Source organism: Portunus trituberculatus, chromosome 19, assembly GCF_017591435.1.
Source record: "Portunus trituberculatus isolate SZX2019 chromosome 19, ASM1759143v1, whole genome shotgun sequence".
Classification (NCBI taxonomy): Eukaryota; Metazoa; Arthropoda; class Malacostraca; order Decapoda; family Portunidae; genus Portunus; species Portunus trituberculatus.
In genome coordinates, this window is record NC_059273.1 from 3,574,468 (window position 1) to 3,587,500 (window position 13,033).

The following is a 13,033-nucleotide window of genomic DNA, read 5'->3' on the forward strand; positions in this document are numbered from 1 at the left end:
ATAAATTAAGGTAGAGCAATGTGAAGTTTGAAGTAACAAAGTAATGCTAAAGTATATATGTTCCAGAGTAGGAAACATGTTTGCATAGGAAATGTGCCTTCTGATCCACGTAACTCCACCGTTTTACTTGTTAATCATAATGCAATACAACTGAGCTCACTTTTTCTTTCTGTTCTTTTGCTTCCTTCCTTTTATGGTTTTTTTTTCCAGTAAACATTACAAATGAGTGCATGGTTGGGTGAAACAATACTGTATCTAACATCGGGCCAGACCTCGAAAGTCAGGACAATCTCTTCTTTGCTTCGTTAATCACTCGATAAAAAAAAAAGAAAAAAAAAAAATCACAATCACACTTTCACTCATCGCCCCTACCAATAATAATAATAATAATAATAATAATAATAATAATAATAATAATGAAAATAAATAAATATATAAATAAATAAATAAATAGTAAGGAATACATAAATAAACAAAAGTACTGAGGGCATAACCAAGGCTTGCTACCTCTCACCGAAGCCTGAAGGTAGTTAGTTAAGTGCTTACTGAACGCTACTCTGCAGAGTAGTTTAGTGGACGTAATGCCAGTGATTTTCAGGAAGCTTTACGTAGTGGCTTAATAAATACCGCCTCGTGGTGTAAATGAACGATTATGTTGAATATTTTAATCCAATATTAATTTATTAATGTAATGAAAGGGCCGCTTCTACTTCAGTACTCAGCTGCCTCCATGTGCATCCTTTGCTGCAAAGCACGGAAGGCCTTAGCAATTTTAAGGGGTTGAAAGTTCTCTTATCGGTATTATTATTATTATTATTATTATTATTATTATTATTATTATTATCATTATCATCATCATCATCATCATCATCATCGTTATTACTGGACTTGATACTCGCATCTCTCTCTCTCTCTCTCTCTCTCTCTCTCTCTCTCTCTCTCTCTCTCTCTCTCTCTGAGCTTCATATCCTAGCTGAATATATATATATATATATATATATATATATATATATATATATATATATATATATATATATATATATATATTATTCCAACATTTTTGTCAGTCGATTTTCTAGCCCAAAAAATTCTGTATGAAACGTTTTCCCCTTCCCTTCGTGGAAGAAAACATATGCATAATTTTATATTGAAAAATAAAGATATATTCTGTAAAACTTAATAAAACCAAACAGAAAAGGAGAAACACTTCTAAGTTAAAACAGCAAGCTTCTCAATATATATATATATATATATATATATATATATATATATATATATATATATATATATATATATATATATCAACATAAATGGTGTGTATTTGTTTGTTCATTCATTTATTTTCTTTATTTAATTGCTTGCTGTGTTTTCTATGGCATTCCTCCAACTGCTGTTAGAGGTGGTCAGGAAGAGGACAACAGCAATAACAATATGAACAACAAACAACAACAACAACAACAACAACAATGACGACAACGACGACGACAACGACGACGACGAACAACAACAACAACAACAACAACAACAACAACAACAACAACAACAACAAAAGAAGAATATCTACAAATATACTCGTAGTTTGCGCAGTATTATATAAAACATTACTTGTTAAGTGAAACAACACAAACTACGGAAATAAGTATATTGCTAGTGACATTTAAGTAATCATTTTATGTCTCCTATGTAAGCAGGGCGGGGTCTTTGCGAGCGGGAGTAGGGAAGGACGAGCGTTGCCCCGCGATACAGCCTTGACACGATGCCGCTGAGCCAAGAGTTGCGGCAGCCAGGCCGAGGCACGACACCGACACCCTGATAGCCGGCCTGCTGGCACCAGTACTGCTGGGCTCCACAGGTATGTCTCACACATCCTTGTCCAGTACTTTACTGTCTTTCAGCCCTCCCTTCCCTACCTCATTGTTTCATAAATCTGCACTTGGCTAACTAACTTTGTCACCTCGTGTCACCATCAGTACTAGCGAATACAATACGAGTCGCCTCTTACTCTTCCTATATACAGTATTATTATACATATCAAGAACGAAGTAATTTTCCCAGCCATTTGCAAGAGTATTAAATTACCTATAATATGATTCAAATTATAACACATTTCATATTATTACTATAGTGTCTAGTCAACATTTATGTTTAATCGATTTAAAAATATTACGGAATCTATTGATATAAGTATGCAAAGCTAATAGGTCTTCTGTAATATTTTGTAATATTTGTAAAATTACACGTCGTCATTGTTTAATACTACCTATACCTAGCAACAGTAGACATTACGGAATATGCATTATACAACCTAGGTCAGTGTTGCAAATGTCCGTGCTCGAGCGGTATATTCGTTGGTGTAATCATTTTGTTACGAGGGGACTGTCAACCATTATTTGTGTTTTAACGCAAAAAAACCAAATCCCCAACACATTTTATCACAGATAGATTCGTATGATAACGATAGCTGTGTGTGTGTGTGTGTGTGTGTGTGTTCACTGTTTAATCTGCTGCAGTCTCTGACGAGACAGCCAGACGTTACCCTACGGAACGAACTCAGAGCTCATTATTTCCGATCTTTGGATAGGCCTGAGACCAGGCACACACCACACATCGGGACAACAAGGTCACAACTCCTCGATTTACATCCCGTACCTACTCACTGCTAGGTGAACAGGGGCTACACGTGAAAGGAGACACACCCAAATATCTCCACCCGGCCGGGGAATCGAACCCCGGTCCTCTAGCTTATGAAGCCAGCGCTCTAACCACTGAGCTACCGGGCGTGTGTGTGTGTGTGTGTGATGTCTGGGGTTACAATGGAAATATGTAAGCATAAGGTGAGCTTGCATCAAGTGGAAAGCTGTATGTAATGTTCCTTCATTATGAATTACAGTAGATAAAAGCTATCACAAAACAAAGTATCAATGCACTGACACCATTCTTCCCAAGCTCTCGTTATAAAAAAAATAAATACAATAGTAAATAAATAAATAAATAAAATAGGCGGGAAGGCGGTGCTAGAGGAGGCTGTGAGGGAAGCGGCGCACGAGAGGAGGCTCTTGACGCGCAACAGCCGCAGCTAGTTAATAAAACAGTGACGGCAGGGAATAATTCATCGGGGCTTCGGATCTCGCATAACAACGGCAGTAAGGCAGGCGGCGTATTTCAGCCGCCTAGCATTGCCTACAGTCCTGAACCGCGTGTATGGAGTCCCGCGGAGCCTCGTTAGTTACCACCAGCACCTTTTTTATGTAAGACGGGAAAACTGGGCAAGGGCAACATAAAGGGTTAAAAAAAAGGCCAACGTAGTTGCCAGTCTCAGAGAGACTTAGCCAAAAGAAAGGGATGAATGTCTTGAGACCTCCCTCTTAATTCAATGGCGTTCAAGTCATAGGAAGAAGGAAATACAGAAGCAGGTAGGGAGTTCCAGAGCTTGTCACTACGAGTATAAACTGCATTCCAGCAAGAGGCATCGAAGGAGTCAATTGAAACGGCAGGAGAGTTGGTGTTGTTATATAGTAACACTCTTTGTGTTATATGATCTGGTCAAGCTTGTTATATTTTTCTCTACTGTCTTGCTTATTTATTTATTTATTTATTTATTCATTCATTCATTCATTTTCTTTAGTTAGTGGTATTGGGTGGAGGCAGAAATAATATACATTTTTCCCTCTCTCTCTCTCTCTCTCTCTCTCTCTCTCTCTCTCTCTCTCTCTCTCTCTCTCTCTCTCTCTCTCTCTCTTTCGATTAGTTATTATAGATAGTCTAAGATTCCGATTCTGAATTCAAGCACTGCACTGTCATCATCATCACTACCTTCACTACTATAAAACTTCACCATCATCAACACTTCGTACCTTTCGTAAATCAACATCAGTGCCGCTATTATTCACATCATCACCATCATTATTATCAAGTCATCAACATCACCACCATCATTATTATCTTGAGCACCACCACCACCCTCTTATCACACCCTCTTTCTTCTATTCCTTCACACCCCCTTGTTTTCAGCTAGCATACCTTATTCCTATGCCAGTCTATACACCTGCCGCTGCTCTCAGCACATCCTCTTCCCTACTCCCGCTCGTCTTCCCTCCCACTCCCTTTTGTTCATCACAGCCTCCACCATCACCACCACCACCACCACCACCACCTGCTTCTGCCCCGCCTCTTGCTTTTATAATGATTGCTGTAGGCAGTGTTCACATTTTGTATGACTTTTCAATATCTTAATTTCTTCCCTCTAAGCCCTGATTCGTGTTCTCTTAATCACTTTATTTCCTACTTCACAAGGATTTTCTAAATATTTATTTTCATCACGTATATACCTAGTCCAATAAGCATCTTTTTTCCCTATCTCCTCCAGGAAACTACACATAAGCTTCCTTTCCTCATTCTCTTCGTGTTGATGTTTTTTGAGTTAAAACATGTTATCTTTTTTTTTCACTATATCTTATATAATTAGGGTTGCCACCTGTCCCTTAAAATACGGAACCGTTCCGTATTGAAGCGTGAAATGCTGCGTTCCGTATTAAACCAATACGGAACGCCATTTGTTCCGTATTTGCCTGTATGAATAGTCAAGCAAATGAAATAAATTAATAAGTCATCGTGACCAAACATTGAAACAAATACATAACCAGTTCACAAAAATATATGAGTTTGTTAGGGGTTTGTCGTGCCGCCCGTGCGTTACGTGAACAGTACACGTAATATCTCGCTCCGCCTCCACGCCCACGGTCCATCACCAACGACTGTCAGCCTAGAAATGAGAGGGGCGGAGAGCACTGCAACTGTGCTGTGCCATGCCTGTCTCATCCCTGTTAGGTACCTGGTACTGAACATGGTTACGTCTGCAGGATCTGTACACTTGGAAAATGTATAAGTAATGGCTATATTTATGATCCATTCATATTCCAGGTCGCTACTGTTTTCTCCAAATGAGTTTTCTTTTTTTTCTCTTTAATTAAGGGAAATATATTTTTCAGTGTCTCATTCTTTAGAATTTATACAGACACATGTAGTTTCAAAAATATATTACTGATAACTTGACTGATGAACGTATTTTGCAATATATCCTCACATTTAGTCAAGATATCCTTGAATTCCTCCTAATACAGGGTACTTATGGAAGAGCTGATCTTCAAACCTTGTCAATATGATTGACTTTCTACCCGTCATCACTGTTCCAACCTCAGCTAATGCGTTCCGTATTTTTAGGTGGTGGTGGTGGCAACCCTATAATAATTATTTTTGAGAAGCTAACAACACTTTTTTTTCGCATCCTTAACCGTTGTTACTGCAATGTCGATCTAGAGCGTAGCCTACTCTTTGCCCTCACTCCCTAACAAATCACAGCTAATAAAACGGAAAAAAATAATCAATCAAGAAGCGATCGAAACAACAGGACATCACGCATCTCTCTCTCTCTCTCTCTCTCTCTCTCTCTCTCTCTCTCTCTCTCTCTCTCTCTCTCTCATTTCCATTTTCTTTTTAATCTCTCGCTCCTTTCATTCTTTTTCCTTTTACTTCCTCCTGCCTTTCCCTCATCTCTCTCTCTCTCTCTCTCTCTCTCTCTCTCTCTCTCTCTCTCTCTCTCTCTCTCTCTTCTACTTTCCCTCCCTCTCCAGCCTTAGGATTTAATGCAAGTATTGATCTCAAGTCTCTCTCTCTCTCTCTCTCTCTCTCTCTCTCTCTCTCTCTCTTTCTTGCCTGCTCTTTCTCCTTCAGCATAGACACTGCCAGCCAGTGGCTAGGCAGTGATTCTAGGTCAAAAGGTATCACAGTAGGTCATGCGTGTCACACACACACACAGAGAGAGAGAGAGAGAGAGAGAGAGAGAGAGAGAGAGAGAGAGAGAGAGAGAGAGAGAGCACTCTCTCTCTCTCTCTCATCACCGGCAGAAACCCAAATAATCCCTCCACGTCCCCTCCTCCAAGCGGGCCATTGTCTCTCCCTCTCATGTTTTCCTCCACTCGAGACTTTTACCTCCCCGGGGAGATGTGCTTCCAGGGAGAGTTACCTCCCTCTGAGCGTCGCCTCTCCAGGGCCACATTTTTTCTCCATTACGGAGAATTTTCCCTACCCAAGAGGTTCATCACTGGCGTCCCAGTAGTTTCCGCGAATCCTGCCTCCACTAACTGTTGTTAATCTATTTACCTCTCTTATTTTCTACCTAGTTCATAAGTCTCATCAGAGCCATATTGATCCTTCCCATCCCCCCTCCCTATCCCATCTCCATCATTCTCCCTCTCCACTGTTGCATTGCTGATACCACTGAGTCCATTGGAATCACCTCTGATGAGACAAACAATCTTAATTTCTAACCCAGCCTGTTTCATCACTCGTTTTCTCCTCTACATTTTTTCTACTTCGCGTATGTATCGATTTAATAGTTTTTTTTATATATTTACTACTACTACTACTACTACTACTACTACCATTATTATTATTATTATTATTATTATTATTATTATTATCATTATTATTATTATTATTATTACTATTACTATCATTATCAACACCATGATTCTATAATATCACTAGGCAATTATTGTTTCTTATGTAAACGTTCTACTAAGGGATATTTACTTTTCTTTCATTAATATCCATCGTAGTACATTTCCCCTATAAAGATATTCTATGCAAACAGAAGTGTGGTTTAGATCAGTGATTTTTAACCTTTTTACTACCACGCCCCTATTAAGAACTTGTCCTTCCATCCACGTCCCCCTTGCATCTATGAATACAATTCCTTCCCATTTTTCATAAACTTCTCAGTGCTTAAACATGCTCTCGTTAAGAGAGTCAAATATAATAAGAGAAATTCCTGACTTTTCCCCAAGAGTTCACGCCCCCCAGGTTAAGAACCAATGCATGGTCTAGAACTCTAGATAGTAACTAGTGGCTGCTTCCAGCCTGAGCCAGGGGTGCCCTGTGGCGTCTCTCCTTCTCCCTGCTTCCAGCGGCAAGGTCAACACTTGGCAACACTGCGCCAGGAATTCACCGCGCCTGAAATCATCTCATGCTGAACGGAGATACTCAACGCTTATGGAAGGTTTCAACGGGGGTGCACTTTTTATGCCCTAAGAGAGTCTTAAGGCTATCATTTTCTAAGTTTACATGAGATAAACTTCATAAAACAGGTTTGGTGAAAGGATGCACGGCCAAAAATAATGCCAAGAGCAAACCAAAAAGATGTTCTTTCCCCAAAAGAGTGCCGTTGAGGTGAAGTGGAAGTTATCCCGAGATAGGCTTGTGAGTGGTTTCTTACGTATTCTTTCTTCACTACCTCGTTTTTTTTGCTGCTGTTCAGTTTTACTGTAGCCCTACTGTGGTTTGCGTTGCATAGTGACCCGTGGAAAAACATTCAGCATTACGTCAGATCCGTGATTGTTAGTTCTAATCCAGTTGAGATACGCAGGGAAAGAGAAAAATCGAATTTCACAACGCTGAAAAAAAAAAAAAATTATGAAACTGATTTTATATTCTGGTAAAAGTTGCGTGCTTCACTACGATCTCTCTCTCTCTCTCTCTCTCTCTCTCTCTCTCTCTCTCTCTCTCAGGCAGAAGGTGGAGGAGGGAGGTAACACCCGCTCCACACCACCCGAACACTCGCCGACCCCTTTTAAAGTGGTGTTATTCTCGCTTCTGCACCCTGTCACCTCCTCTCCCTCGCATATCTTCCTCCTTCCCTCCCTCCCTCCATGTCTCTCCCTCCTCGCCTCATCCCAGCCTTCCTCTCCCGTCTTCCTCATCCCCATCACTCTTCCCTCCATCTTACTTGCCGCCCCATCATATTTTTTTTTCTCCTTTCTCATGATTCTCATTCTTCCTTTTTTTCATATACTCAAGTAGGTAGGTATCTCATTCTTGATTCAGACGCGCGATAGGTTTGAGTTGCAATATCCAATCTAACATAATCTACGTTCATGTGGGAAGCAGTGACATGGCAGTACATAGTTCATTAAAGTCATACTCGTGAAGATTCCACTTTTTTTTTTTTTCTCTTTTCGTCGAAATGATCAACAAGATAGCGATTTTTCATCTGGCTAGACGATCACCATGTCAGGTAAGCGTGTGACATGAGGGAGCAGGTGACGAACGGGGATGAGGCCCGATAATGATAGTAAACTTATGCTTCGTCAGTAAAGGGTGTCCAGAAACCAGCTTAACCCCACGTGGGCACATGATCACCTAGCAGCGCATCGCCACAAGTGTTCGCACGCTTGAGGGCTCACTCCAGCCCAGTGCGGGGCGCCACTGACACGTGCTGCAAAGGATAGAGGCATCGAGGTGGAGGGAAGCTATCGTGTTGGTGCATTCCTTACAATGTTTTGTCACAACCATCGTCACATTCATGACCACACGGGGTACCTCTTAGGCTACCGACATTAAAGGAACATTTCACTTCAGGAACAATGCACTACCGTGCTTCAAAGATTTGGCGCTTTGAAATGTGACAAGTCTTAGAGAGAGAGAGAGAGAGAGAGAGAGAGAGAGAGAGAGAGAGAGAGAGAGAGAGAGAGAATTTCTAGCAGTGGTAACACACCACAGCCAACAAAGAGCGAGCAACTCAACGCTGGACCTCTCGCCGCTCCCTGCCCAATAGTTGCTACTTTTGCAGAGTTCAGGGAGAGGGTTGATGAATTTCAAAAGTTTTCCCCTTACTCTTACGACTTTTTACAGGATCATATCAGCAAAATACTGAAGTGTAAGAAGGCGAGGGTGTGAGTGTGGGGAGGGTGTGCATGGGTCAGGGCCGCTGTGCCCCTGTCGGTACTCTGGCAAACACTGAGTACACCTGAACCCACATTCCCGCCCCGTCGTGCGTGTCCGACACGCCAACAGCACACACGCCACCACACTGTCATTTGAAGAAACATGCCATAGTGTGGTGGGAATAAAGTAGCTATCGTCTTTCACGTTAGCTGGACTGCAGCGCCTTTCACGACTCCATACCAAACAACTGACAGCTAAGAACACAATGATGGTGTAAGTAGCAAGCCGAACATGGGTGAGTGTTCGCGGGAAGTTGCCAGTTAGATGACAGTCGCATGATACCGCCTTTAACGCCTTGAAGACAAGAAGTGATACAGAAGAGTAACAGTAGCCGTGTGAGCGCTGACGGCGGCGCGCAGGTGACGGCGACAGCCAGGACAGGTGTAAAGGAGGGTCGCCCGCTCCGCCCAGCCAGTTCACGGCCAAGGCTGCCCGCCGCCCGCCTCCCGCCACCTGGCAACACCGGACGCGCCACGCGCTGCAGACAGTGTGGCGGGCAAGGCATAAGGGGCGGGGCAGTGACCACCCTCCCTCCCGCTCCGTTTCTTTGCAACAACAAAAAAGCTGGGCTTTATTCACCGCTTGTACACAAGTCATTTAACACAAACATGTCGCTGTGTGCACGCGCCGTGCTCCCAACACGGCCAGCGAAACCATGGTTATCCCCCTCGCAGCGCAGCCTTGAGCCCAAGCGGCGCTGCAGCACTGCGCTGCGGCCAGCGTCACCCACGGAAATATACACCATTCGAGAATCCCTCTTGTTTAACTCGCTTGCTCTCCGCCTACAGATTGAGTCCTGAATTATACAATCTCTTAGCTGAAAAAATATATATTATTATAAAATCCGTGGCGACATCTTACACTAGTTGCCTCTTGGGCACACTGGTAATGGCAAGATGGAGGGAAGTTCGTACCCGAGCCAAGAACTCTTATTCCGTGAGGAGCGGCACCCCTTCTCCCACCCACCCCCAGCAGGCTACCCTATATGGGCTAGCGTGAGGCGGGGGTGGAGGTGGGGTCAGCCGTTGCAGCGCCACCACCCACCACCTCTACCACCATCACCACCGCCAGGCCACACGGGTCACTCAACACCATCGCCTCAACACTCAACCTGAACCAACACACACACACACACACACACACACACACACACACACACATCATCATCATCATCATCATCATCATCTCATTGCCGCTACCCTCGTCCCTAAACTCCTTTCTACGTGAACACAATAAAAATAACAAAGACGTAATACACAACAGAGGAAGATGGGAAGTGGGATGCGTAGATTTCTCTCTCTCTCTCTCTCTCTCTCTCTCTCTCTCTCTCTCTCTCTCTCTCTCGACCCTCCCTCCTCGGTCTTAAAGGGGAGAGGCGGTGGTCATGCACGATCCAGGTGGCGCGTCACACGCCCTGACCCTCGTCTGCTAACCTGCCTTGACCCTTGTCTGCTGATCTATCCTGACCTTGAGTGCTGATCTATCCTGACTCCCAGTACTGACTAATTCGAGTGCTGACCTCGAGTGCTAACCTATGTTGACTTCGACAGTTAACGAAACTGACCTCGAGTGTTAACCAGCCTGATCTCTGCATCCTATATATCCTAGCTTGAAGTGCTGACCCATCCTGTTGATCTGGAGTGCTAACCAGACCAAATGGTAAACTATCCTCACTTCTGTAGCAGTGGTCCAATCTGTGTAGCACTAAACCTTTTTCACCTCGCTGTGCCGAATCTTCCTGATCCAGCTTTGCATCCCTCTCTCCCCCTCCCAATCCCCGCATGGTTATTCCACTCCGCACCTCTCGGGAGGCGGCAGAGCACCAGCAGCACCAGCAGAGCGGCACGAGGCAGCGAGGATGGTAGGATCAAAGAGCACTGTCACACGTATACCTAATTAGTGCCTGCTCGCCGCCGCCTCCTCCTCCTCCTTCTCCTCCTCCTCCTCCTCTCCCTTATCCCCTTTTTAATTGGGCTACTTCTCTCTCTCTCTCTCTCTCTCTCTCTCTCTCTCTCTCTCTCTCTCTCTCTCTCTCTCTCTACGATGCTCCTTGTTGGACCACCATTCACAAGTCATGTCAGCAAGTTTCCCATTCTGTTACTCAATAAGGTCATTAAGATAAGCCATGACACAAGAAAGCAGGCGAATTCATCAGTAAACAACGTCTCCTCTAAGACAAAAAAGTCACTAAAATCTTACTTAATAAACACAGTAATTATCTTTCCTCATAACGAAAAAAAAAAAAAAGAAAAAAAAAAAATACGCCAGACAAGTGTTGGAAGGCAGTAGCGGTGCTCTGTACTTTCCCCTTCATGTCCTGTCCTGCCTTTTTTTTTTTTTTTTTGTCTGACGTGATTGTTGCGACGGGACTGTTTTTTCTTTTTCTTTTTTAGAATTTTTCACCTCTCATCGTGTGGTGCAAAGAACGTCCCCTTCTGTTAAGTCTATGACCCTCCTGCAACACATGTCCTTAAGTTATACACCTACAGTACCAAAGAAGGTCCGACGCCCACAGAACACGACGGAACGACGCGAGTAGTGATAAATAGTGGATCTCTACTATTGTGCGCTGCGTGCCAATAGCAAGCTTCCCGTCTGTCATCTGACACCACAACGCTGCTCCACAACTCCACCTCCCGCTCAAGAACCACCGTCTAACGGGTAATAAAAGGTTGATGATAAAGTGTCGGGCTAGTGTTTTGATAGCGTGAAGTATGGACGGGTGGGAGGCTGCGCGGGAACAAAGACCTTGTGTTGGGCGATGGAAGATGCCGCCACCAGGGCACTCACAGGGCAGGCAGGCCGCCCATTGACGAGTGACGTCCGGTGTCTCAACCCACGCTTGAATCAATGTAGTTATTTCACCCAAACACAACCCCATAGCGATAGGATCACTCTCTCAGTGAACCGAAAACACCAATGAATCGGATGAAATTTCAACGTTAAAAAAAAACAGTTTGCGCACCTGCTCGACGTGTAGCAACATGATCACGACCACAGCGTCCACTTCGCAGATCTTACTCCCACACCTTTGCACGCACGCTCACGGCAGCGTGTCTCCCTACACGCTTCCTTGACTGGGACGCACCAAGATGAACCGTGATATATTACACGCACGTAGCCTCTCGTCGTGGGTGTTGCTGCAAATCCGGCACGGCGCTTAAGAATAAACAAACAGCGACGCTTGTTGCTTTGAGTTCCTCGCTGTGCCGGCTGCAGGATGTGGTTGAGTGCGTGAATCTGATATGCGCCCAGTAAGCTTCCCATTGTCTCAGTGAAGGCCAGTAAACAAAAATGCCGTGCAACTCTATCACCCACTGAATGAGGGAGAGAAGTGGCACAAACAATCAAGCGTATTTATATACATTACTGTCACTATAGCAGATAACGTCAGTCAACATTCGATGTCAGTCAAGATGTGACTGCCATGACGTGTCTCTCGGCAAAATGCACAACTAGATGGCGGTGTTGGCTTCTCCCATCCCCATAACCTCCACTCCTCCTTCCCTCCTCGGCGTGGAAGACGGCGAGGAGAGGGAGGGGGGAGACCTTATGACCTCCCAGCACCCGACACACATACAATTGTCTACTTGAGCCCCACTTAACACAGCCCCACAACTTTATACGCCATCGCCAGCCCGGGTAACTTGTGTCACCGCCGCCTCGCCCATGCCTCGTTCACACTAGTGAGGGCGTGACAGTTGGCGGGCGGCGGGGTGCCCATCAGTGGGGACGGCGGGAGGCGAGGTGAGGGTGAGGGATGATCCACGGTCATAAAGCTCAAGGATCTTGCTCAAGGTGGAGGAAGGCATCACGCTAACAACACTAAGTAATTTATTCATTATCACACCACGTCACTTCATGGCCCACACGCTACCGCCAGCCAGACATACACAGCATCCTACGTAGGTGCCAAATGCACAGACTTCAATGGGGGAAAAAGAAAACACGCTATTACTTTTATCATCAGTAAATGTTAAGGTCAAATGACATTTGAAGCGTTACGCGGGATACCAAGGACGAAAATGGCCCAAGTGAAGACATGCTAGGTGTTGGGAGGAGGAGGAGGAATACCATTCTTCCACTCCACCAACCATTAACTTAATATGAAGGCATGACATGTCATACGGCATATATATATATATATATATATATATATATATATATATATATATATATATATATATATATATATATATATATATATATATATATATATATATATATATATCACACACACACACACACACAC

At 43.9% G+C, this 13,033-nt stretch overlaps 1 protein-coding gene and 1 non-coding gene across 2 annotated transcripts in view; both read right to left on the bottom strand.

The window, feature by feature from the left end:
- The window catches only part of LOC123505999, a 74,661-nt gene that overhangs the window by 37,636 nt on the left and 23,992 nt on the right, over nucleotides 1-13,033 (bottom strand). The window lies entirely within an intron of this gene.
- Trnam-cau lies at nucleotides 2,707-2,780 on the bottom strand. Its single transcript has one exon. It is a non-coding gene; the product is annotated as a tRNA-Met (tRNA).